Source organism: Phocoena phocoena, chromosome 11 (assembly GCF_963924675.1).
Source record: "Phocoena phocoena chromosome 11, mPhoPho1.1, whole genome shotgun sequence".
Taxonomy (NCBI): domain Eukaryota; kingdom Metazoa; phylum Chordata; class Mammalia; order Artiodactyla; family Phocoenidae; genus Phocoena; species Phocoena phocoena.
The window spans coordinates 69,092,661-69,119,216 of NC_089229.1; the positions used below are offsets into that span (position 1 = coordinate 69,092,661).

The 26,556-nt window shown below is 36.9% G+C and overlaps 1 pseudogene; it reads left to right on the forward strand.

The window, feature by feature from the left end:
• The first annotated feature begins 1,040 nt into the window (after positions 1-1,040).
• LOC136131150 (serine/threonine-protein phosphatase 4 catalytic subunit pseudogene) lies at positions 1,041-1,712 on the forward strand (annotated as a pseudogene).
• Positions 1,713-26,556: the final 24,844 nt, after the last annotated feature.

Here is a 26,556-nt window from a genome sequence, read left to right on the forward strand (position 1 = left end):
GGATCATCTACGTGCTTTTTGTTTTCTTGTTACTTACATGAAGCCATTTATCATGGAATATAGTTCTCCACAGTATTTGCTTTGAGACAAGGCATTACATGTGTTCCTGAGATTTAATAGCAGTAGTTTCCACATGTTTTGGGTGCATTATACTGTAAAGTTAAGAACATAAGTTCTGAAGTAAAAATGTCACAGTTTGAATCTGGGCTCCAATACTTATCGGCTTATATAGATTTGGGGCAATATCTCTGGCCTTCCATTTCCTTATTTATAAACTGGATAAAATACTGTCTAGATCAAGGTATTTTTTAAGAGGATTAAATGAGTACATTCGTGTAAAGCAAATAGAAAAATACTTAGCATATAGTAAGTTCTCAGTAAATGTTACTTATATTTTTATCATTTATATATAACATTACATTTTTATTAAATATAATTTTCCTATGTAGGTAGGCATTCCTATGTAGGTAAACAGTTTTTAGAGAGTTAACTTTTCATTGGGGGGAATATCTTGAACAAGAGGTGCAATGTAGGACAGTGAATGTGAACTAATAACAGAACAAAAAAAGAAAAAAGAAATCGCCAAAAAAATTCTGAAGAAGGAATGAATGGAAATCAAGAGAAATGGGGAAGACTACAGATAAGAAGGGAGAAAAGCTACAAAAAAGACCCAGGATGAAAGACTGAGTAGCAGAGCAAGGGGCCAAAGCAGAGGGAAGGAGGAAGGCAGGGACCCTGAGAGCTGGAGCCAGAGTGGGAGGGGCGCAGACCTGTGTGCACCACAGCTCACACTGACCTGTGGGGTGGGGAGCGGTGGACCACAGCAAAGGTCTGCTGCCTGGACCAGCAGACCCAGCAGCTGCCATGCTGCAAGATCATCAAGGGGAGAGAAGTCAAGGCCCTGTGCACTAAGGCTGGAGAGCAAAGTGCAGAACCTGGACTTGCCAGTCACAGCACGTGGCTGCAGCCAGGGACGATTCTATGACCTCAGGGAGCTGTTCAGAGAGGGTGGCCACATCCCTGAGACCAACTACTTCTTCATGGGAGACTATGTGGATCATAATTTCTATGGCACTGATACAATCCTGCTGCTGGCATTTAAGGTTGGCCATCCTGACGGTATCACCCTGATCCCAGACAACCATGTAGCCTCCAGATTGCCCATGTCTGTGGCTTCTCTGCTGAGTGCCGGTGCAATGTGGCTCCGTCACCATGTAGCACTACTGCTCCGAGATCTTTGACTACCTCAGCCTGTTGGCCGTCACTGATCGCAAGATCTTTTGTGTGCACAGGGCCTCTCCACCTCCATCTAGGCCCTGGACTAGATGTAGATGATTGACCAAAAGCAAGACGTGCCGCTTGATGGACTGTGTGTGACCTGCTCTGGTCCGACCCTCAAGACACAACAGGATGGTGTGTGAGCCCTGTGGGACCGGCTACCTATTTTGCAGTGATGTGGTGACCCGGTTCCATTCAACCAAGGACACTGACATGATCCGGGCCCACCACCTGGTGACAGGTTACGAATGGCACTTCAGTGAAACTGTGCTCACTGTTCAGTTGTCACCCAACTACTGCTACAACTGTGGGAATGTGGCAGCTATCTTGGAGCTGGATAAGCATCTTCAGGAAGATTTCAGTATATTTGAGGCTACTCCTGAGGGACATGGGGCATCCCCTTCAATAAGCCAGTGGCTGAATACTTCCTGTGAGCCTTTGGGCTCCCGCCCCTTGCAGGCCCTCTGGCCCTCAGACCACTATTGGATCTGCCCTCTTCTCCAGATGGAGGCTGGGTATAGTGCTCCTTTCAAGAGAGCACTTCAAGGGTGAGGATTTTCTCTGGACGGCCTCAGAGCCTCAGCTCCAGGCTCCTTCTCTCCCCACTGGAACGATGAAGTTTCCAATAACGTTTTTGTTTTTCTTTTTTTCCTTTTTTGTTTGTTTTGAGATCAAAATTTTGAGAAAAAGGTGTTGATTGATTAAATTAAAAACAGACAATTTAAAGGAAAATATTAGGTAAATAATAGCTCAGGAGTTATTTAGATACAGAAAATCAAAAAAATGTGGCTCTAATGATTGCAGTTTAGAAAGCTTCTATTCCATGCTTCTTTCTGATCAGGGTCTCTGCTTTAAGTTTTCCTAGCATATAATTTATTCTAGAGTTATTTCTGGCAACCTATGTTATTATATCTCAATCAGTCTATCAGATGGGTTTATTTAATATTTATGTCACATTAGGGATAAATATTTCAATTATCATCCTCATGATAAACCCTGGTAAGAAGGGGTGCCTGTTAAGGAGAGATGAAATAAGAGGATCTATACAGTGCTTACATCTACTTACTCATCTCATCTTTGCAGCTCATGAAAATGTGTGTGCAATTAAAGAATAAATGATCTTACTTTTGGTACATATGTAATGCTTGAGTATACAGTTTTATAGATGACTCTGCTTATATGGTGCAGTGTTGAAGTATTGCAGAGCCCCTTCATGAGCAACAAGTTAGTCTCCAACTGCCATTTTTTTTTTTTTTTTTTTTTGTGGTACGCGGGCCTCTCACTGCCGTGGCCTCCCGTCGCGGAGCACAGGCTCCAGACGCACAGGCTCAGCGGCCACGGCTCACGGGCCCAGCCGCTCGGCGGCACGCGGGATCCTCCCGGACCGGGGCACGAACCCGCATCCCCCGCATCGGCAGGCGGACTCTCAACCACTGCGCCACCAGGGAAGCCCCCAACTGCTTATTTTTAAAATCACAAGTGTAACATCAAGATTCTTCTTAAGGTAACTTCAGTACTCAAATCCAATATTCTTATCCACCTGCATCCTTTCTCACAAATCAGGCTTTGTGATTGCAACAATGCCTTTTAACTCAAGTGCATTTTGTTGGGGGAATCAATGAAATTCTGCTCTGGAGCATACACCGTGGCATACTGGAATTCAGTTTCTGACCTAATTAAACTCTGAAGCTGGGGGCTGAAGTTTGCACTGTTTTACTGTGATGTTCACTAGTTTGCAGACCTTTGAGATCTATGCTAGAGAATAATTGCATAAAAAACAAGAGAAAGACCATATCCTCACCAAAAAAGAGTTTACAAAGGCTGGCAGGGTGACATGCATATAAATGTTGTCGAAATCGTGTGTACATAGAGAATCCTACGCTTAGGTTCTGGATTTAAGAGGGAAACTCTATTACTCTACACAAATATAAAGACAATTCTGAGAAAGGACAGCCAGCATAAACCAAAGGAAAGAACAAGAGCCTTGGAATAACACAACCCTAGGCTCACATCTTAACTGGAATTTTAATTTTTCCTAGGATCCTTGTTTTTTCTTCTTTTACAACAAGCACTTGACAGAGATAAACTATTACATCTCTGCTTACCCAGAGTGCTGTATGGCATTTCCTCTACTCTTTTATTAGGGCTGGGACAGCTCTGTAAGGCTCTAGGGTTTCTGGAAGGGATTCAGTTCCAACTTCTGCCTCCACATGTTAGAAGAGCCATTTCCTACACCCTTTTGGATGTTAAAACTCTAGTGCCCAAGATGTAGAGGAGGTCCCAACTCTCCTGGAAGCAGCTAAAATGTAAATGTCCTTATCGTTTTGGCTCAGATGTTTTTTTCACTTGATTTCTTCCTTTTGAATTAACCCGTGTAATTTAAATGTTTTTCATTTAAATATTTAATTCTACTGTATTTTTTTAAAGTGTTGCAGTAAAAAGCAGAGCATCTGATTAGCTTAGTTTGCATACTGACAAGCATCTCTGTAAGAGACAGTTTGAGGTCTCTATATTTATAGGTGTATACCTCTGCTTTTAGAATGTTACTGCTGTCTTGTGGTAAGTCTGAAATATACAGTTTCATAGTGAATGTGTGTAATAAATTGGAATCTGTCTGGTTTGAAGTGAATGAACCCATTGCTAGGAAAAGAAATTAAGGCAGTATTTAGACCCAATTGTTTTTAACGTCACCAAATAATATTGCCTGTACAGAGAGTCCCTGATTCATGATGCTTTGGCTTAATGATTTTTTTTAACTTTACCGTGGTGTGAAAGTGATACACATTCAGTAGAAACCATACTTTGAATTTTGGATTTTGATTTTTTTTCCTGCCCTAGTAGTATGCAGTACGATCCTTTCTTGTGATGCTGGGAAGGGCAGGAGCTGCAGCTTCCAGTTAGCCCCGCAATCACAAGGGTAAACAACTGATACACTCACAAACATTCTGTACCCACAGAACCATTTTGTTTTTCACTTTCAGTATAGTATTCAATAAATTACTTGAGATAATCAACACTTTATTATGACATAGGCTTTGTGTTAGGTGATTTTGCCCAACAGTAGGCTAATTTAATTCTGAGCATGTTTGAGGTAGGCTAGGCTAACCTATGATGTTCAGTAGATTTAGGTGTATAACATGCATTTTTGACTTACAATGTTTTCAGCTTATGATATTTTCAACTAACAATGGGCATAAAAGGATGTAACCCTATCATAAATCGAGGGAGATTTGCATTGCATTGATCAATGAGCCTAAGAAACTTACTATAGAATATTAATAAGGAAATATGTGTTCCTTAAACTAAATATTGTCTGGTACAATAAATGAAAATTTTGAGGGTGAACATGAAGATAAAGGATTTTCTAAAAGCTTCATTAAATAATCCAATTTTTGGAAAAAATTATTTTATGATGGAAACACAGATTGGGAAATGCAAAATTAAAAATATATATTTCCAATGATTTTGAAATTAAGTTTGTTGCTACAGCATATAATCTATTATTTTCTGGAAAATATTATTATTTTCTGGAAAAAAATATTATTTTCTGGGAAATTCCTTTCAACACCATAGAAATAACGAATTAGTCATTCTCTAAATAGAACATAGCATTTTTTCTGGTTGTATTTTTCTTGATATTTGTCTGAATTGATTCACTCTTATCTGTGTTTAATCCACGTCAGTAACATCTGTTTGAAAATGGGAAGACAATCACTTTTGTTTATAATATCCCAAACACTAGTGAGCTGAATTTATGAACAGATTGACTAACCATTTTGGCATTCATGGGACTACCTACTTCAGTATGTTGTATTAACTACCTTTGAGGCTCAGCTTTGATATTGTTAGTAACAATAGAGTTTAATGAAATCTTTGCATCCTATTTTTAACTCAAACTTCACAAATTATAGGAGCTCTTTTTTGCATAACAATTGAGGTTGTAATGACCTGATTGTCTAAATCATATCACAGGTTAGAGAAGGAGCTTTGCACATTCTTCACAAACTTGTGACACCATATAATGTGTAACTATACAATTATCCTGTGAATTTAGAACGTGTAGAAGATTGCTGAAGCTCAAATATATGCTGGTTTCTCTCTGTTCCAGGTTAGTTGTATGTATTGATCAAATAATTAAAAATATTTTCAAATATCCACAACATTTAACATCCCACATGCCACAACTAAAGATTCCACGTGCCACAATGAAGATCAAAGATCCTGCGTGCTGCAACTAAGACCCAGTGCAGCCAAATAAATATTTTAAAAGGAAATTATTTTTTAAAAACACTTGACTTCAGAGTAATACATATCATTTAAATATAATACACTAATTGTGACTTGCATGGTTATGGTTGGTTTTTCTAGTAATGACAGTTGGTTGTACTAATGCCACCACATTCCTTGCTGTATTTGTGACCAATGGTGTGCATTTGTAAGGCAGAGTTGTCCTAGTTAGTAGATATGGAAGTGTTTGCTTCTTGAGATACTAACTAGCTCTTAAGGCAATTTTAACCTGCTGTGTGTATTTGTTTGCCAAAAGAGTACTCTAAAATTCACCTTATTCACCAATTGAATCAATGAGCACATAAATCCCCATACCTTATTAACTATGGAAGATAGAGGTTAAAATTGCTCTGTTTTCAGTGTCTGCATGTACCCAGTGCAGGCATAGAAATGTATTGGAAACATAACCCAGAAATTTATATTCTCAGTTTTGTCATTGATAGTTACCTCGTTCCATTTTATTTGAATTTGTGCTTGTATAAAATGGGAATCTGGTTTAAAATGTGGAATAAGGTCATCTAAATGTTAATATTCTGGCTGCCTTGTCCCCATTTTTACTTGGGAACCATAGGAGGTCATGGATGGGACTGATAAGATTAGATTAAGAAAAATAAGATTAAGAATTCTTTTTTGCATAGCTTGGCTGAATTTTTGCTAGAGTTTTGTGGTAAACTATATGCTACATGAGTAATTTCTAAGCTCCTTTTCCAAAAATGAGAAAAGAATACAGTTTTAACTTAATATCAGAAGAATTTTCCAATCTTGGATGCCTCATGAGGTTTGGCAACATCAGATTGGCATAACATTTTCCAAAGTGAATTTCAAAGGATTAGAGCTTTCTTTTCCTGATTCTTATCCCTCAGTAGATGATTTTTTTTTAGAAGACACTGTTGACAAAACCGTGGTAGACCAGCCCAGCTAAGACAAGTAGATTAGCAACTGGGTTAATTGGTTAGTGTCCCTAAATGTAGTTGTCAACACTTTTGTATTTCGTATGTCTTTTCTCATTTTGTTTTTCTTATAATTACTTGTAATTATATTTTACATAAAATGTCAGTGAATGGCAGATTGAAAATAAAATGGGTCCTTCACCACAGATAGTTCCAGAAGCACTGCTGTAGTTTACCTCAAAAGGAAATATTGTAAAATTATTTTGCTTAAACTACAATGTTATAATAAAATGAAAGATAGATTTAAAATATGTAGTTATAACTCCATCATGCTGCTCCTGAACTTTAAAGTGAAAAAAAAAATCATTTATCCTGGTCATTTTCTTTACAAAATTTAAGTGTTAATGCCTATACCATAGTATGGATATAAAGATTAAATTAGATGACATAAATTAAAGTAGTGCAGTCTTTAGCAGAACATATATGGTCTTTATGATCTGGCCCCTGGCTATCTTCACATCCTCATCTCCTGCCCTTACTCCATATGCATGTGAACTAAAACTATAGTCACCTAGAAACAGATTTTAGCTGTTTACTCTGTGCTTTCTTTTAAAAATATTTTAAATAACAACATAAAAGTGTTCAAAGTTCACCAAACTTAAGAGAAATACAGTCATTTTTCTGATTCAAGTAACCATAAAGTAAAAATACCAATTGTACAGAAGAAGAAAGATTTTACCTGACAGTTAACACCAGAAAGCAATTTCTTCCATTATGACCTACACAGAAAATACTGTAGTGTGATTGTTAGATGTTTTGTGATGTGTCAAATGTGGAGATTTAAATAAATGGCTACAAATTCTTTGGCACCCCTGTTATGAAGAGATGGGGTTTAAGACCCTATTCCTTCCACTGGGACTGTGTCAATCAATGGCATATGAAGAAAGTGGCATTCTGTGACATTTGAGGCAAATTCGGTAAAGAGTAGGCAGCTTCCATCCAGTTCTTTGGAAAGCTTGTTCTTAGGCCTTTTCCTCTGAGGGCACTCCCTCTAGGAACCAGCCTCTACTGGGGGGAAGCCCAGGAAACCTAGACAATTCATGTACAGTCATTCTCAGTATTTGCAAGAGGATTGGGCTCCAGAAGCCCCTGTGGAGCCCCAAATCCTTGGATGTTCAAGCCCCTTATGTAAAATGGGTGGTAAAGTGGCCCTCTGTGTCCCCAGGTTCCATCCACATCTATGGATCAACCAACCAGGTAGATGTAGATATGGAAGGCCAACTGTGTAGGTGCTCTGGCTTTAAAACCACCTCAGCTTTGGTGGTACACATGTGAGTGAAGGAGCCTCTGGGTGACTCCAACTCCCAGCTATTTAAGGCACCCCCAGCAGTTCCAATCTTCCCAGGTGAGTACACAGTTTCATGAAGCTGAGTCAAGCCCTCCCTGCTATTCTTTGTTCAAATTCCTGGCTTACATCATTCATAAGCATAAAATGGTTGCTGCCTTATGTCTCCAGGTTTGGAGTGAGTTGTTTTGCAGCAATAGAAATCTCCAACAGGAAATGATATTTTCACAACAGCCTTACGCTTAGAGATGGTGATCATGTTTTTTCTCTTATTAAACCTTTCAGTAGACTTTATTGCTCCTTGGTGAAACAAAGCATAATCAACATAGATGAAAGTTGTTGAATGCAGAGATGCTACATCTTGAAGAAAAGATTTTTTTCAATGACTCCAAGCCATTGCAAATATTATCTTTCTGCCTGGACTGCCCACAACTCCACCTCCACCTTCACCTTCACCTTCAAGCAGCCGATGTTTCAAGGTCCACTTTAGATGTTTCTTCTGTGTTGCCCCTTGAAAATTCAACCCTACTCCAGGCAGAATTAGTGGTCCCTTCCCCTCTGCTCCCAGAACACTCTGTATTGTAACACTCATAATGTTATAATAGAGTTTATACAACTACCCTCCCCCATCTCCAACTATTCTGAGGACTCCTTGAGGGTGAGGATAATACTTAACACTTTTCTTCTTTGGCTTACCTGTTTTATCAGGTTATCTGGTATATAACCAGTACTTTAAAAATGCATGTTGTATTGATTGATCATGAAATATATAAGGTTCCATAGGTTCCCTAAGGTTTTGATTCCTGGATTATACACAAGCCAACAATGTTCTATACTGCCATACAAGGAATTATAAACCTTAATAAAAAGACCAGTAAACACAGATTTACCATACAGAATGCCTATTCAGTTAACCATTCTTTGCCATAATGGCTCTTGAAAAATGGACACTTTCCAAACAACCCTTTTTTTTTTTTTGATACAGTGACCTGTATTTCCCAAAGCACATAAAGCAAATGAGCATAAAAATGATATTTCGAGGGCTTCCCTGGTGGCACAGTGGTTGAGAATCCGCCTGCCGATGCAGGGGACACGGGTTCGTGCCCCGGTCTGGGAAGATCCCACATGCCCGGAGCGGCTAGGCCTGTGAGCCATGGCCGCTGAGCCTGCGCGTCCGGAGCCTGTGCTCCACAACGGGAGAGGCCACAACAGTGAGAGGCCCGCGTACCGCAAAAAAAAAAAAAAAAAAAAAAAATGATATTTCGACCTTGTAGTCTTTGGGAAAAGCATTCTTTTCTTTTTTTTTTTTTAAGTCTTTATTGAATTTGTTACAATATTGCTTCAGTTTTATGTTTTGGTTTTTTGGCCGCAAGGCATGTGGGATCTTAGCTCCCTGACCAGGGATCAAACCCGCACCTCCTGCATTTGAAGGCAAAGTGTTAACCACTGGACCACCAGAGAAGTCCCAGCCAGGAAAAACATTCTTTTTTATATGACTCAGTTATTAGTCATCAAATATCAGATGAAATAAATTTGAACTGTGCACCATGTTTGAATAAACTAAAAGTCTTTTGTTTTGCTTAAGTGTGCTTAGTCAGAAAGACAAAGAGGTAACATTTTTGGTGACTTTTCACTCTATGTACTAAATAAACTTTATTGTCTTTCTGAGTACTCTCATCTATAGATATTATTTTGACTAAAGATATCTTTCTATGCTATAACTTTAAATTTTAAGTGCACTTTGAGTGCAAGATAAGCACGATCCTTCAAATTGTTGAAAACATTAATACAGAAAGTTGTTCAGAGGGAAGAATGTATCTCACAGAGAAAAACAACTTTCAGCACTCCTCCACTAATACCCTCCATCATGTCTTTTCCTGCTTTGGTGAGTACAGTAAACTTCACGTCATTACTTTTTATGCACAAACTACTTTATTTATTTTAAATTCCATGTTACTTACTTACATAATGTCATAACGATTGAACAGTATTTTGATTGTTCAATTAAAATATTTTTCTTTCTATAAACATTTTTGGGGTATCCTGGGTTGGAATGAAATTCGTCATAATTTTTCCATTAAAATTAATGAAGAAGCTTTCCCATACAATAGCTTTTCACTTAGCAGCAGGGTTTTTAGAAACAAATTAAGGTTGTTAATCAAGGGACAAGTCCGTTACGGAAGCTTGGCTAACAAATTCTGAGATTATTCTCACTAATGTATGGAGGAGAAAAAGGTAGAACAGGCAGACCTATTAGGAGACTTCTTCAATTGCCCAGAGAAGAAATCATAATTTCTTGGATGAAGGTGGCAGCAGTGCGAGTGGTAATGATCAGATTCTGGATATATTTTAAAGATGGCCCTATCCAGTTTTGCTGTTGAACTAGATATGTAGTGTGTGAGAAAATGGACAGTCAAAAATAACTTCAAATTCAGAGATATCTAAAGCTTACCTTATGCCACATAAAGGATAAACTTGAATTAGAACTAGGATCAAGGTGTTTTTTGATATCCATTCTGGAGCTCTGTCCACCCTCTCCTGCTACCTAAAAGGAGAGCAACTTGTATTTGATGTCTCCATAGGTGCTTCAGGACAAAAGAGCAGGAAGCCTTTTTAGTTACTGTTAAAAGAAGGTCTTTTTCAGGAATTTTTGCATGAAGAACTTCAAATATCTATTCTGGAACATTGAGGACCTGCAGCTGCTTTGAGGATTTGCTCCAAAGCATTCTAAATCCTTAATTATTGAGGTCAGAAGGAGAAAGAGCATTATTTTTATGTTCTTGCAGATTTGGGGGTTGACTCAAAATAACTCCTCATGGAAAGGGTATTCAACTAGGAAGCACACCAGTTTTTAGTTTTCAGCAGTACCACCAATTGGCTAAGTCACGAACTCTTTGAGATCCAGATTCCTCGTCTCTAAAGTAAGGAGCTGTGATGAGTAGAATTTTTCAACTAGTTGATGTAAATCTTGTAGAGCATGCAAAGCCCTCCCTGAGAGCTGTCTTTCTTTACAGTGTCTGGGCTTACAGAAGTGCCTCAGACACTTGTCTTTCTGGTAATCTCAAAGTTCTGAGGACAGAAATGGTAATTCCTGTTGCTCGTAAAACTGGAGAAACCTTTGAATCAGTGATTCTCAAAGTTCCTCTAGTTCTCAAACTTTGATTTGATAATGTTAATCACTGTGTTTGTCTTAAAACACTTTCTGAAGTAGATAAAGTGTTGATTATAATTTTGTAAAATGGATTTTGAAATAGGAAAACTAGTATTTTTGTACTTATATTTTGTGTCAGGCAGTAGAATAGATACTTTAAGTATATAATTCTATCCTTACAATAAATAGGTTGTATTATTTCCTGTTTATTAGGCAAGGACACTGAAATTTAAGGAGGCCAAGTCACTTGTCCAAGGCCACACAGTGGTGGAGTTGGGGTTCAACCCCAGGTTTGTCTGGCTCTAAAAACTTCTATTACACCAAGCTTATCAGTAATGATAGCAGTTTTCATCACCATCATCATCATTATTACAAAACACTATCAAAAAAGAAAAGGAAAGTAATTTGAATTATATATTTTTATTACTCACAGAGTACCTTCATACAATTGGTAGGTGATGGGACATGTGGACCTTGAGTTAACCCCTAGGAGATAGGCATGAAATCTGGTCTGTTCATTCCTCCAAGGCTCTGCCAGTTGTTGTTAAAGCCACACTCAATTTTGGCCACAGCAGTTGGGCAATGGTCCCTTTCTAAAAGCCAGATGCCTGATGTGTGACAGTTTCCAATGTGAAGCAATTGATTGGGTAGGGAAACTTAATTTTATTGCAACGTACAAGACTAAAAGAAAAATTACATTGTATAAAATTGTATATACAATTATATTGTATACATTATTTTACAATGTAAAAAATACATTGTATTTTTTAAAAACTGTAGACAGAAATTTCCTATTTGTTTTTTTTTTTCCTTTTTGTTCTTTTTTGGCTAAGAATTGTTAATTATCTACTTGTTAAAAAAAGGTAAAGAAAAATTTCCAAAACTTGAATGAAATATTAATTTAAAAGTGGAAAGTGATTTTGTTTTTAGAATTCAGTGAGAGTTGACTGCATATGGGCATGAAAGAGACAACAGTCAGCTAAGATCCCATTAAGACATAAAATTAAAAGCCAGAAAATTTGCTTTTGAAAACAGTTTTAGGGGAAAAAAGGGCAATGAAAAATGAGCCAAAACAAGGTAAAAATGAAGCAAATGGGCAGTAAAGAGAGGAGAATTTGTAGTAAAAATAAGTGTAGAATTATTTATTTGGGTAGGGAGATTGGGGCCATTTCAAAGTACAACAAGAGAATTTTCCCACTGTTTAGAAATAAAGGGAAAAACAAGATATTACTAATGGGTAAAATGGCACAAAACCTAAAGGATTTTTATCTACATTTGACTAAGAATGGAAGTCATATTAATTTTACATTTAATTTGCTGCATAATGATAGTTATGTTGGCTGTACAGAGACCCAGCCCATAAGTCTAGCAATATTATACTTGAAAATTAGTATAACCTGATTGAAAAGTATTTGAGAGGTATGCTAATCACTGTTCTGGGCTAGAAAGAGCTATTATATCATAAATAGTGGTTAATTATTCTTTATTTCACCTGGAGAAAGAAAAGAATAACTAACCTTCAGTGGTGGCAGCGGGCTCTGAGTTTGGATGAGAATGGGGAAATAAGTGCAACTCAGAAACATTCATTACGGCGGGTATGAAAATCTTCCTCCTTAGAGAACAAGCTAGACATTCATATGGAATGGTTTAGGGGAAAGCAATAGAGACCCTGTCAGGACTTTCAGTCACAGTGCTATGGCAGACCGTCCAGAGGACTTGGTCATATATGCTATTTCTCTTTAATTCCTCATTCCTTCACTGTACCTTTTTATTTGCTTTCCCCAAGTCAGTTGTTTTTTGGATCAAAGACTTACTTTCAGTCCTCCTTTCCAATTCAGTGTTTGATTTTTCTTTTGTTCCCACCTTATGTTAACTCTTACTGGGGGAAAAGGAGAGGGGGTAACAGAAACTGCATCCTGGCATCAAGAATGTTCTTCCAGGCTAAGTGCAACATAGGGAAGAGAAATGCTTCCCACAAGCTGGGAAATTTCCAGCTCACCAAAGCAGATGTTGGATGTGCATTTGCTCACCAATGAAATGTTATTTATTGCTTACAAAGAAATTAAGCTGGAACTAAATTATTTGGAACGTGTTTCAACTTAAAAAGATATTGAGGGGATTCATTACTTTGAGACTTGAAAAAAATTGAATGTTGAAGTTTTTCCAATGACTTTAGTGAAGAAAGGATGAACCTAATCTGTTGTGGAAAGAGATGTTCGACAAGAAGCAGATTTCCAGCTTTCTAAGGGCTATAAAAGTCTTTTGAGATGGAATGCAAACCAGACCCCACCCTTTCAATTATGCAGTTTTGCAAGAAGAATGCAATACTCTGGTCACCAAACTAACACCAACACTTCTGGCTTTTAGTTACTAGTTAAGCAAGATGATTTAGAATGTTAACCATCTCTTTTATTACTTGGCAGCTTTGGGGTATCCGATTTAAGCCATGAATAATCCCCTTTGAAAACAAAACATCTCCTCCAGTGGGATAATTAGACTATTACTAAGGACAAACTATCCAACATGAAAAGCCTAGACCCTAAGAAGTCACGCAACAGGCAGTCTTCTCCCCAAATTAAAAGCATGCTTAGCATTAGAGGTCACTGCAATAAATAAAGGGATGTAAAATAATTACTTACAAGTTTCAGTCAAAGAATTACAGCACGAACTATAATAAAAAGTGACTGGCTTCTGAAAAACGAATATGCTAATTATATTCAGTGTTTGAATTGGTGCTTGGAAGCCTGTCCCCCATTCTCTGATTGAGTCATTAATCATTCCTGTGAGACCACTATTATTCCAAGGGATTCTCCGCAACAGAATCAAGGATATTGCTGCTAACAGTATTAGAAATGGGAGTGGGGGGAGTCAATGGAAGACCCAGATGGTAATAATTACATTAAGACTACCACCCAAATTATAAGACTATTTTCTCTCAGGGTCTAGATGTGTAATTTTTTTTGTGCACAAAGCTCATAACCAAGTGACCTATTATTAATCACAACACCAAGTCCACATCCACTTTATTCATCAGTTGAATGATGATAAAATAATTGGCTCAGCTCATGGCATTTTTTTAAGTCTGCTGCTAAGTTATCTACAATGCTCCATTCTTTTAAAAATTATTAATGAATGATCAGAGCGTGGTAATTTTTAATTATTTCCAAGCTCACCCTACTCAAGGAGTCTTTTATAGCATCAACACTAAATTATTTGTGACAATAGAAGACGGTCACTTAGTAAATATTTTAGGTTTCCTGAGGATTTTATTTAAACTACTATTTGCATCCAACCATTTTGGGGATCTGATAGCGCTTGAATGCTTACTGAGTATCTTCTCTCTTTTCCTTTTATCTACTGAAGGAGTTGCTAAATTATAGTGAAATCCTCAAAAGGAAGGTATTTGAAGAGAAGAGTAATTATAAAAGGCTCTGGTCAAGAAAACACTGATTGCAATACTTCCTAAAAAGCTCTTCAGGCAAAATTATAGACACAGAGAACTGAACAGTGATTGCCAGGGAGGAGGGGGTGGGGATGGCTATAAAAGGGCAGTGGGAGGGATCCAGTGGTGGTAGAATGTTCTGTATCTTGACAGTATCAATGCCATCCTCCTGTTGTGATATTACATGCGAGTTTTGAATGATGTTGCCATGCGGGGAAACTGGGTATATCTGTACGGTTTCTTAGAACCACATGTGAATTTACAGTTATCGCAAAATAAAAATTTTAATTTAAAAAAAGCTATTCAACTGAAAATTGTTCTTATAAATCAATTGTTATCCATAATGTTGTTATGAAACCTAAAACTGAGTCAACTATTTGAAAAGTAATAGAATTAAAATGTATTCCTTATTCAGTAAAATGTATTTGCTCTACCAAACTTTGTCATATTAAGGCCCAGAAATTTTATGAACAAGACTTATTGAGCAGCTACACCCAACTCCACCCAACTCCACTTGTACCCTCTTTGCTTCAGTTCACTTATCTATAAAATAGAAATAACAATAGTGCATTTCTTACAGGTCTTTTTTTAAGCATTAGAAGAGATAAATCAAATGCTTAAAATAAAACCTGGAATATAGTAAGCAGCAAATAAATGTTAGATGTTCTTGGTGGTTATGCAAAATTTAAGAGTAGAGGTTATCTGATGTGTGTATTGACCTCAGTTTTTGTGCCACCCCAGATCAGTTCAGCCTTGCCAACTTCCTGGTGAGAGTGACTCTGGAGATGGCTCATCCCATCCCTCTTAGGCATAAAGTTTCTGCCACCCACTGAGAAACTCCTAGCACTCAGCTGTCCCCAGGAGCTGCCCAGAGCCACTCAACACAAGGCCAGGTTTCGGAGGTGATAATATTCCTCAGGCTGACCAGTGAGACATATGAGGCTGGAAATAACCAGCAGATAAATGGTTTACCCCTTCTTCTCCTATAATGGACTGTTCTGAGGTACAATATATGGCCTCTCAGTTGCCCCATCAGACAAAAGCAGTCAGCTGTGCCTTTCGTGACACTCTGGTCACCCTGGTAACAGATTCGCTCTCTCTCTCTCTCTCTCTCTCTCTCTCTCTCACACACACACACACATACACACAGACACACACACACACACACACACACACACACACACACACACACACACTGTCCTCAACTACATCCAGAAACTCACTGCAGTGCTTCGCTGTCTCATTTCTCCAGGGTCTTGCCTTTTGGGGGCTATTATGGACTTCTCTGAAGACCTACTCTCAGCTGGTGATTGGCAAAGAAGTTGTCACTGTGTAAACAGGGTTATCATATGAAGATGAGAAGTTAATTTGATTTCATTTTATGTTCAACATAGACACAGATAAGAGCCATTACTCTGGAAATTTCCACACTCTTCATGAATTTTACTTTTAAAATCATTCTTGTTTTCTTGTTTTTACTTGTTTAAGTGTAGTCCCAAATGCAATTTTATGCAGTATTAATTTTATTTACTACTAAGCAGTTTATAGTTGAACATTTGTTAAATAGATGATAGTTTAAATATTTTTTTCTCTTCCACTCTAATTCAGTTACTCTATACTGATTTGGCATACTGTACAAAAACATTACAAATAAGGTTTTGATTTTATGGTTTGTAAAGAAACACAAATGCCAGAAACCAAGCAGTAGAATTCCTTTACTGAGTAAATGAGTGCAAATAGCATCCTTTGTAATACTAATTATCCCTCCTCTGCTGTGTTTAATGAAGATATAGCCTGTGTTCATTTTCTTTTCCTGGAAAAATGTATTCAATATAAGCACAAATATAGACAAAGGAAGTCCCCAGCTTGCAAATTTTGCTCAGAAAATTTACTAATAAGGCTATTTGGAACTTGCATAGAAATGATGTTAGAAAATTATGATTAGATATTCAGATAAGCTCAAAAATTGTACTTACTTTTATATGTGTCTAAAATATGTGTGTGTGTGTATGTGTGTGTGTGTTCACCATTATTTTTAACCATACATTAACTACAAGTTAGAACACTCTTTCTGTGGGAGTTAAGTCCCTGTGCCAGGCTGGGATGCCAGGAATCCTCTGTCCCAGGCCCAGGAAGCAGAATGTGAACACACCCTCTGCAAGCTTGGCAGTAGAATAGAAAGTTTTGGGTTTGAGAATTGGAGGGGTCTCTTCCCTAGTCCCCAAACTTGCTAACTCTCTGAGGCTGCATAATTGCTTAATACAAGGGTATCTCTCTCCAGGAGTCCTCTATAGGCATAGCTATTTCTTTCTTTTTACAAAACAAGAAAGCTATTCTACCAGAGGTTTTATATTCAGGTCTAGCAGCAGCTACCTTAATCCCAGCGTAGGTGAAAAAATAGGCCAACAGGTCCCCGGCAGCTGTTCATTTGAATTTTTTTATTAATTTGTACCCCATTATTATTCTCAAAATGGTTTAAAGCATGTCATGGATTTGGATTCACTTCGACATAGCAGGATAATCTGTTTTTAAAATAAAGAAAAAAAATGGGCAAAAGAAAAATAGGATAAAAAGTTTAGTAGAACGAGGAATTATATCAGTGCAGATCATCTGATGTCACAAAGTCTCTTATGATTGTTGGAGTTGGGCCACTGTCTATAAACTTACTATCAGCCATCAGAAAAAAGAAATTTGATCAGTTATATGATTCACGGTCTTCACAATATTAAAAACAAAAAACAAAACCCAGACACTTAAGGCATACAACCACTCCTGATACTGAAACTAAAGAGGAATTTTTTTGTTTGATATGTGTAGTGAGAACTTTGTGTAATATAACCCACATTCTTATTCTGTTGCAGGGAGTTTTGTAAGATAGTCTCTGCGATAGACACATCTGTCAGAATTCAATACAATGCATTCTAAAATGTGTAATTCCAAGATTGACTTGACCAAGACGGAGAGCTGTGAGTTTCTAGATGATGGGATGGGTGTTTTCTAAGATGTCCTCCACAAATATTATTTCTTTCAGCTGAGCCTTCATAGGTATTCACGTTGCAAGTAGTCGGAAAACAACTGTTTTCGTTGCCAGTTGAGTTTAGGCGTTAGCAGCTGAGATGTGGGTAAGATTGACATTCTCCCTTAAAGACTGAGAAAACAAACAAGTAGAAGTCCCTGAGTGGAAAATCACAAGTGAGGCACTTTATGGTGAGTTAAGGAATAAATAAGCAGGGCAAGGCTACGCTCAGAAAGTCATATTCGGACCATTCTAACAGAAACGAACCAACGAGAGGGCACACTGGACTCCATAAAGTATTACTGCAATACTTTTAGCCAGGAAATATGTAAAAATCAAATACTCCTAAAAGTACACCTTAAAATTCCTGTGTATAGACAGTGGGAGGCTATCTTTGACATTTTTTCCTGAATTTTAATGAAAATATTTATGAAATGTGCCGCCTATCTCCAGGTTATTCAACAGAATGCATAACACATATATTAAACTTTTAGGTTAATTTTTAGGAAACTTGTAAAGAAAACTTATAATAGTGAAATTGATCTCAAAGATTACTGAGATTCCTTTCCTTATTTCTATTCTAAACTTTAGAAATATATAGCTATAGATGCAAATGTAGATGATTTGGGACGTTAGGTGGAAGAGGTGCCAATCCTAGAAGAAGTCACGAAATATATAAACATTCCTGACATCAATTTTCTTATCAATTTACTTAACCTCTTTCTTGAAAAACAAACGTTGGATCCAAATATCTGTGGTACATTAAAGACGGCCAAAAATTCTTTGCTTTTCCTCCCACTGAGTGGTAGAATCTAATGATCCTTCCTTTGAATCTCAGCTAGCCTTAGCTATTTAGTTGATGAACAAAATGCAAGGGACATGAATCTTACAGCCTCTGCGTTGGTATTTTGTAGTACTTGCTTTTAAAGCCCTGGGCTCCCTGTCAGTCCAACTACCCTGGGACCACCCTGCTGTGAGGAAGACCAAGGAGACCATGTGGAGAGATGAAGTGATGTTGGCCAATCCCCTGCTGTTCCAGCCAACTCAGTGCAGGAACCGAGTATGTGAATGAAGTTCTTGTGGACCCTCCAGACAAGGCCCACTCCCTCTGGCCCCAGTTGATACTATGTAGAGAAAAAGGACTACCCAGCTGAACCCTGCCTGGATTCCTAGCTCACAAAAAACACATGATATAATAAAATGGTTCACTGTCTGGCTTACTTCACTTAGTGTGATAATCTCTATGTACACCCACGTTGCTGCAAATGGCATTATTTCATTCTTTTTATGGCTGAGTAATATTCCATTGTATATATGTACCACATCTTCTTTATCCATTCATCCGTTGATGGGCATTTAGGTTGCTTCCATGTCTTGGCTATTGCAGATAGTGCTGCAATGAACATTGATGTGCATGTATCTCCTCCAGTTAGAGTTTTCTCCAGATATATGCCCACATCTTTATTCCTGCCCTGCAACTAGGTTCATCAGTACCATTTTTTCTTTTCTCTTTTTTTTTAGATTCCATGTATATGCGTTAGCATACAGTATTTGTTTTTCTCTTTCTTACTTACTTCACTCTGTATGACAGACTCTAGGTCCATCCACCTCACTACAAATAGCTCAATTTCATTTCTTTTTATGGCTGAGTAATATTCCATTGTATATATGTGCCACATCTTCTTTATGCATTCATCTGCTGATGGACATTTAGGTTGCTTCCATGTCCTGACCATTGTAAATAGAGCTGCAATGAACATTGTAGTACATGTCTCTTTTTGAATTATGGTTTTCTCAGGGTATATACCCAGTAGTGGGATTGCTGAGTCATATGGTAGTTCTATTTTTTTATTTTTTAAGGAACCTCCATACTGTTCTCCATAGTGGCCGTACCAATTTACATTTCCACCAATAGTGTAGGAGGGTTCCTTTTTCTTCACACCCTGTCTAGTATTTATTATTTTTAGACTTTGATTATGGCCATTCTGCCTTTTTATTTTTTAAGGAACCTCCATACTGTTCTCCATAGTGGCCGTACCAATTTACATTTCCACCAATAGTGTAGGAGGGTTCCTTTTTCTTCACACCCTGTCTAGTATTTATTATTTTTAGACTTTGATTATGGCCATTCTGCCTGGTGTGAGGTGATATTGTACCTTTGATTTGCATTTCTCTAATAATTAGTGATGTTGAGCATCTCTTCATGTACCTTTTGGCCATCTGGATGTCTTTGGAGAAATGTCTGTTTAGGTCTTCTGTCCATTTTTTGATTGGGTTTTTTGTTTCTTTGATATTGAGCTATATAAGCTGTTTGTATATTTTGGAGATTAATCCCTTGTCAGTTGTATCACTTGCAAATATTTTCTTCCATTCTGTAAGTTGTCTTTTTGTTTTCTTTATGGTTTCCTTTGCTGTGCAAAAGCTTTTAAGTGTATCATATGATATAACTTATATATGGAATCTAAAAAACATGGTACAAATGAACTTATTTACAAAACAGAAATAGACTTATAGACATAGTAAGCACACTTATGGTTACCAAAGGGGAAAGGGGGTGTGGGGAGGGATAATTTAGGAGGTTGGGATTAACACATATACACACTACTATATATAAAATAGATAACCAACAAAGAGTATAGCACAGGGAACTAAACTATACTTAATATTTTGTAATAAACTATAAGTGAAAATAATCTGAAAAGGAATATATATATATATATATAATTAAATCGCTGTGCTGTACACCTGAAACTAACATGATATTGTAAATCAACTATACTTCAATTAAAAAACAAAATGAAAAATAATTTAAAAAATTTTTTTAATTTAAAAATACTAAAAAATAAAATGGCTCATATTTTAAGCCACTAATTTTGCGGCTAACAACAAAAGATAATTGGAACATCTGAATCACATTGTACAGCATGACTGCTTCCCATATTTCATGAATCAGTTTATTCATTTGCACAATAAAAACTTCTTCAGCACTAGTGTTATGCCAGGAAGCTGGCTAGAGATGGGGATGAAAAACTGAGCCTGACATGATTCTCATCCTCAGGTAGCTTTCTCTCTGGTGGGGCAAACAAACAACTAAGTTAATAGTTAGGGTTTAATGATATAAGCAGGGCCACACTCCAGGGGTATATTTGCATTGCAGCCTCTGCGAATGATGCCCACTGGAGCTGAACACACACAGCTATTCAAAAGACCACAGTGTGAATGTTTCCCTAACGCTGGGTAGCATGGTGGCTCCGGGGATAAGCATTAGGCTAGAAGTATGCACAGAGTAGTAGAGTAGCACAGAAGAGAGAAGGAAAATGATGGATTTACCTGGAGATTTTTAATTTTCACTATTAACACATAGGGAATTAATGAGCCTTGTGATATGTTATTGATTTAGATAATGTAGTTTAGGAATGGTAACATTTATCCTAATGTATATAATACAGCAGGGCTTAAATAATTAATTTAGATTATTGCTATACACACATTTTCATACTCGCTTTAACATACATGGAAACCTCTATCGAGTAATAAAATAAAAGAGAGCTTAAAAATTCGTTTGAAGAGCCCCACAGCCCTCGTGGGGAGTCAAGCTAGACCTCATTTCAAAATGTGAAAGAACTTAAGGAATACGCACCAAATGTACCCTTTTATTAATAGGAACTCAGATTGATCTGCGAGATGACCCCAAAACTTTAGCAAGACTGAATGATATGAAGGAAAAACCTATATGTGTGGAACAAGGACAGAAACTAGCAAAAGAGATAGGTGCGTGCTGCTATGTAGAATGTTCAGCTTTAACCCAGAAGGGATGGAAGACTGTTTTTGATGAGGCTATCATAGCCATTTTAACTCCAAAGAAACACACAGTAAAAAAAAGAATAGGATCAAGATGTATAAACTGTTGTTTAATTACGTGAGAAACGTCTCCTGTGGCCAAGTAAACTGTCCATTTCTCTCAGAAAGCATATGAAATGCTAAAGCTATACCCAGACCTCTTAAAAATAATGAAGCAGTTTAAAAATTGAAAGAAAAAAAAAAAACAACCCTGTCCTCAGAATTCTATAAAGTTGATTAAGAATGTTTCTTAAAGGTCCAAGAAGCAACAAACAGCATCTGAAGCCACAATCTATTATAAATACTTTATTTCAACTAGAAGGTACAAGCTCTCAGGGGTTTCATAGTTTAAAAAGCTACAATCACATCATGTTGTAACTATAAAAAAAACAGTGCTGTTAAGTGGAACTGCCTGGCTTAGACCATATGTATGTCTGCACAGTCTTTATGGAATCTGCACAAAGAAATATCTTCTCCCTTTGCTCCAATTAATTGTTCTTGTATGTAAGTTTCTTTCTATTCCAGTATATCCAGAGTGGTGAAGTAACAAGGCCAGCCACGTAGCCAAAGGTCGCTCCAAGCGTGCAGGAGATGGGCCATTCCTGAGGAGAGAATGTATGAGATCGAAAAGAACAAATGTTTTATTATTACTTGAGCACAAGTGTAACCTAAATATTTCTATATTAAAGCTTAATGTGCTTTCTCAAAGGAAAAAAAAATTTGTTTGAAGAAAAATCTTGGAAAAGGTAAAATCATAGTGGTTGTTTTCATGATTCCAAGTGATCATTCTTAGTGAAAAATGTATTGAAAATGGGCAAAATATTACGTTACACTAAATTGTGAAGAAAACTTGCTAAAAATTGAAGAGGTTGGTATCAGTTTGAATTCTGACAGATGAAAATAGCAATTCAATTGACTCAATTAGGGAGCTGGATTAATATCTGGTTGGTCAGGGCCTAGTTATTTTCAATGAGTTCATATACTATTCCTTCATTTATTTCTTCTCCCTCTCAATAAATATCAGGGAAGGGAAGAAAGATGGGCACCTTGTTAGTTTTTTAGTGTAAACCAACAAATGAAGAGTTCTAAGACTTGGTCTGCAAGCTTATTCAAATATCTTAATACTACTTTAAAACAAAAATATTTGGAAGTGGATTGCAATATTTTTCCTTGTGATTATATTCATTTCAGTATTACTTTAATTCTAAGTGGTTAAACAAAGCATATTTGCAAATTTAAGAGAAGCCTCTGGGTCACATACTAAAGAAACCAAGAAATTCCTATCTTTCCTATTTTTTTTTTTTTGAGATGAGAAGTTTATTCAGTTTATGTTTCAAGGCAATTATATAACTGTTTATTTTGGTTGGCATAATATTTTGTTGCACAATTAGTGCTATTAATTTATACCACCTCTATATAATTTGTGGGGGGTTTTTGTTCGTTTTTAATTTTCAACTTTTTATACAATTATGAAAGGTTACTTTCCATATTGGCTATGTTGTCCATGTTGTACAATATGTCCTTGAACCTCTCTTATACCCAATAGTTTGTACCTCCCACTGCCCCACACCTATATTCCACCCCTCCCAACCTGGTAACCACTAGTTTGTTCTCTATATCTGTGAGTCTGCTTCTATTTTGTTATATTCACTTGTTTGTTGTATTTTTTAGATTCCACATATAAGTGATATCATAAGTATTTGTCTTTCTCTGTCTGACTTATTTCACTTAGCATAATACCTTCAAAGTCCATTCATGTTGTTGCAAATGGCAAAATTTCATTCTTTTTTATGGCTGAATAACATCCCATTTTGTGTATATGTGTGTGTGTATATATTTCACATCTTCTTTATCCATTTATCTCTTGATGGACACTTAGGTTGTTTCCATGTCTTGGCAATTGTAAATAATGCTACTATTAACATTGGGGTGCATGTATCTTTTTGATTTTAGTATTTTAGTTTTCTTTTTCAAATATATAGCCAGGAGTGGCAATGCTGGGTCATATGGTAGTTCTATTTTTAGTTTTTTGAGGAACCTGCATACTGTTTCCACAGTGGCTGCCCCAATTTATATTCCCACATACAGTGTAGGAGGGTTCCCTTTTCTCCACATCCTCGCCAACGTTGGTTATTTGTGTTCTTTTTGATGATAGCCGTTCTGACAGGTGTGAGATGACATCTCACTGTGGGTCTGATTTGCATCTCCCTGATGATTAGTGATGCTGAGCATCTTTTCATATGCCTGTTGACCATCGGCATTTCCTCTTTGGAAAAATGTCTGTTCAATTCTTCTGCCCATTGCACAGCAAAGGAAACCACTGACAAAATGAAAAGAGCCTACTGAATGGGAGAAAATATTTGCAAATTATATGACTGAAAAGGGGTTAATATCCAACATATATAAAGACCTCATACAACTCAGCATCAAAAAACCAATCTGATTAAAAAATGGGCAGAAGAAATTTTTTTTTTGTATTTTGAGTAAAGCAACATTCCTTTAAGTCTTCTTCCTTAAAGTGAGTTCTTAATATTCGTAATATATGGAGGAGCAGTAGTTTCACCAGTTGTCTATCTTATTCTACTGTTTAATCACATAGGGTCACCAATGGTTCATATTAAAATGTATCTGTGTGTATAACATTGTTGTTATATTTATATTTTTGTCCAGTTACCTCTCTCTTCATCTCAAAACACAAGAGACATATAGGAGAAGGAAAAAGTCAGATTACCCATTGCTATTAATATATTCAAAGATGTCATAGGAATCCATATTCACTAAACTATTTAAGTCAGCTAGTACACCATTTGGAAGACAGGATTAGATACTTAGTTCAAAATAACTGAAGTGTAGTCACTTCTCTGTCATCCACAACAATGAAACTGAGTAATGGTTCAAATAAATAAACTTTTCAATACAATTAGATCAACTATCACATACATTTAAAACTTCCCAGATTTTTATCACAGTCTATTCTTAATGCAAGACTAATAATATCAGTAGCTTATCATCTCTTTACCTCTGATGCTGTAGAGTCACCTCAAACTCAACAACTTTCTTGTTTTTATTTCTCTCAGCTGCCCAAGACAGAAATGTCATGGCTTCTACTGACTTGTCCCTTTTCTTCGTATCCTGTAGTTAAGCAGTCTCCATGACTGGTGAGTTCTGTCTCTGAAGTCAGTGGTTCCTAAATTTGCTTGCATATGAGAAAACATATAAGCTTTTAAAATGCTTATTCCAAGTCTTGAAACCTAGAGATTCAGTGGTGTTGAACCTGTATTCTGTGTAATACTCCCAGATAATTCTGATACACAGTCCAGGTTGAGAAACATCGCCCTCAAATTTCTAGTTCCTTTTATTCTCTCCATCCCTATTGGAATTACTTTCCTTGATTTTTCTATCTCCTTCCAAGACTGTGTAATGGTTTGCGAAATTTGTTTGCCCTACTCCATTAATCCCTTCCTGTTCTGGTTGATCCTCTACACTGCTTGTCTCATTCTCTTTTTAAGCCTTTTAATAGGACTGTGGTGACTTTTGCAGGGAGGTAGTATCTGGAGGGGCAGAGGAGGATTTCTGGGATGTTGATAACATTCAGTTTTTTATTCTGTCTTTTGGCGACATAAGCCTGCTGTCTGTGAAAATCCACCGGCAGCCTCCTTTAGATTTGTGCCTTTGTTCTATTTTTATGTTCTATTTTAATAATATGAAACTCATAGTGCCTCTTCAGGTACTTCCCCACTATACTTTTCCAACATAATTCTGTCCTTTAGCACATGCTGGTCCCTCTCTTTAGAACACCTTTTCTGCCTTCTCTCTCTAGCTTACTAATCTGTTTTTATTGTTAAGTTTTTGGGTAATGTTTCTACCTTAGTATCCCAGGTTGTAGAGTGTCTGTCTTATTCATGTTTGTGGTCCCACATAGAGATCAGCAATTGCAGAGCCCAGAAATTGGTAGATAGTATGGGTTCAACAGCGCTGTTTAAATAAAATGAATGAATGCATGAATATATGCTGTAGTTTCATTGACAAATCGGAAAACTTGGCATCAGAAAATAAAGGAGTGAAGATCAAATCCTGTTGTGAGGGTGTGAAGCTATGCCTCTTAGCACAGGTATTTTGATTTTGGATGAATCCAAGAACAAAAAAATAATGAGTTGAATGTCATGTATCACAACCATAATCATAATCTGAACTAAGTCCCAGCCTAGGAAACGAAAGACCTGGGTTATAGTTGAGGCTCCAACATCACAGGGCTTTGGGCAAATCACTTTATCTTTCAAGGCCTAGTGCTTTCCATATCTAATTTTTTAAAAAGTTTTGGGGAGGGGGAGTAGATGATCTCTAAGTTCCTCTGAATCTTAAGCATTCCATTGTATCTGAATAATCTACAAGAAAAAGAAGCCTTCAGTATTTCACAATTCTTCATGTAAACCACCAGCTAAGAAGCATAAATGTGGTTCTTTTGATCCTTGTTTTTTCCCATTTCTCCTCTATTACAGTATATCAGTCATGAGATGAAGAAATTCTTTCAATATATGCTAACAGAAAAAGTCAAGTAATTTTTTAAAATGTAATGTTTTAGCAGCTACCCTTCCTAAGGATTTTTAAAACAGCTTTATTCAGATGTAATTCACACAGCATAAAATTCACCCATTTAAAATATATAATTCAATGGTTTTTAATGTATTCACAAAGTTGTGCAACCACACCATAACAGTCTTCACAATTTCAGAACATTCATCACTCGCCACTCTAAAATCCTGGACTATTAGCAGTCAATCTCCCAGTTCTACCTCCTTCCACTTCTACCAGGCTTAGGCAGCCACTAATATGTTTTCTGTTTCTATACTTTTGCCAATTCTGGATATTTCATAATACAAGTGGAATCATACAATATGTGGTCCTTTGTGACTGGCTTCTTTCACTGAACATAATAGTTTCAAGGTTCATCCATGTTGTGGCTCCAATTTTTTTAATGGAAAATAATATTCCATTGTGTGGATAAGCTACATTTATTCATTCATCCACTAAATGAATTTATCAATTGGCTATTACGAATAATGCTTCTATGAACATTTGTGTACAAGATCATGTGTGGACATATGTTTTCCTTTCTTTTAAGTATTTAACTAGTAGCAAAAATTCTGTCATATGTTGGCTCTGTTTAACCTTTGAGAAGGTGCTAGATTATTTTCTAAAGCAGCTGCACTGTTTTACATTTCGACCAGCAACGTATGAGAGTTCCAATTTCTCAGCACCATTGCCATTACTTTTTATTAACTGTCTTTTTTATTTTAGCTATCATAG